Here is a 1,860-nt window from a genome sequence, read left to right on the forward strand (position 1 = left end):
GAGTGACAATCCCTGCGGCAGGGCAGGCCCTGCCTGCCCGTGTCATCAGATGCTCAGAACGGTCTCTCTCTCTGCTGGTGGGAGCCGCCAGCTGTCCCCCATGCAGGGACAAGGGGGCCACAGCCAGGTATGTGCGTTCCTGGTGGACAGAGGCGCACAGGGCGGGTCTGGGTAGATCCTGACTCCGCAACCACAGCTGTCCCAGGAGGGGCCCCAGCTCCCCTCCCCCCGCCAGCAGGCAGCCACTCTGAGCTTCACACCTCCCCTGGGTTCTGGAAACCAGATGCTCCCTTAGCCAAGGGAGGGGGGTGGGAACAGGAAGCCGGAGGGTTAGAGTCTTACTCAGTCCAGTTGTGTTCCTCCTCCCGGCCGCCTGGCAGGCAGTCACTGTGCGGAGAGGTCAGTGACCCCACCTTGGCAGGAGGCTGGGAACAGGAAGCAGGGAGGTCAGTGGGGTGGCGTTCTCATCCTCTCCCCGCCTGGAGCCCCAGGGGCTGGGTGAAGCCAGTGCGCCCCACACTTCCAGTCCTGGGCTCTCCCCGGGCCTGAACCTGTGGCCTGCGAGAGCGGGGGGCCGTGGCCAGGAGCTGGGAGGGCAGAGGAATCTCAGAAGGGTGGGAGCAGGGTTTGCCAGCCCCCAGCCGCCCAGGGTCCCCTGCCTGGCCACCCCACTGTACCCGTGTGCATTGAGTACCGCTCTTTCAGGAAGGCTCCAGATGAACAGATATTTTATCTAGAAGCGGCTCCAAAACCGTGGTCCCTCGACCCCCACCACTCCCATCACCTGTGTGTGTGCTCAGTTGGGTCCCACTCTTTGCAACCCAATGAACTGTAACCCACCAGGCTCCTTTGTATGTCACCTGGAACACTAAAAATACAAGGGCCGGTGGTGTGATGGAGCCAAGGATTAGCATCGCTTCGATGACGTCACCTTGATTACGTGGAGTTATCCAAGTCACAGTGGGAGTGACCGTGGAAATCTGCTGGCATCACAGATCAGGGTCATTGAATAGTCACCAGCTCGCCTCGGGGTGCGGCTCCCTAGGTGTGGTTGTGGCTCAGCAGTCCAGGTGATTGTGACGCACAGCCAGGCTTGAGAACCGAGAACCGAGGGTCTTGATGTTCCAGGAGCTACAAGGGGCGGGGGAGGGCAGATAGTAAAGGGGTCGGGAGGACCCCCCCCCCCCATCCCCACCCCCCCGCTCCCAGGTTTGAGTATGTGGAAAAGCTTCTGCCCCCCGAGCTACAGGGCTTTGGTCGAGGCTCTGCCTGGGGATGAGGCTGGTGGGGCTCACATTCCCTGCAGGGTGGGCCCTGGGACCAACGCCTCAGCCTCGCCTACCCAGGAACAGAACCACTGCGGCTCTGACCAGGATCCAGGCAACGAATTTGGATTTTTAAGTCTCCAAAACTTAAAACTTGCCAGCCCCAAACCATCCGGGTTTTAAGTCTCTAAATTAGACTGCTAAACGTCCCAGAAGACTCTGCTGGGCCCTGCACACCAGCTGCGATGCGGTGGGATGTGGCCTCATTGGTGGGGCTCGGGAAAGACCCCCAGAGAAATGGAGCCTGGGAGCAGAGCCCGTCGGGTCATAGGAGCTCAGCCTGGCCCACCCTCCTTTGGGCCCCACGGTCTAGGGAGTGGGATGGGGCTTGAGAGGAGGAACCTCCCTTTGAGCGAAGCCCCCAGGCCATTGGAGGCCACCGGAGCCTCATTTCCACGCCCAGAGGCATGGGGCGGCCCTCTACAGGGTGAGATAAGGGGCTAGAGGTCAGAGGGCAGCCCCTTCGGCTCCAGACTTAGAGTCACCATCCCAGGCCCAGCTCGGCGTGGGGGCGTGGGGGCGGGCGGTGATGGGG

General features: G+C 61.9%; 1 protein-coding gene across 5 annotated transcripts in view; it reads left to right on the forward strand.

Moving 5' to 3' along the window:
* GPRC5C (G protein-coupled receptor, class C, group 5, member C) overlaps positions 1-1,860 on the forward strand; it is a 17,575-nt gene that overhangs the window by 12,387 nt on the left and 3,328 nt on the right. The window lies entirely within an intron of this gene.

This window comes from Bison bison, unplaced genomic scaffold (assembly GCF_000754665.1).
Source record: "Bison bison bison isolate TAMUID 2011002044 unplaced genomic scaffold, Bison_UMD1.0 scf7180017864371, whole genome shotgun sequence".
In the NCBI taxonomy this organism is placed as follows: Eukaryota; Metazoa; Chordata; class Mammalia; order Artiodactyla; family Bovidae; genus Bison; species Bison bison.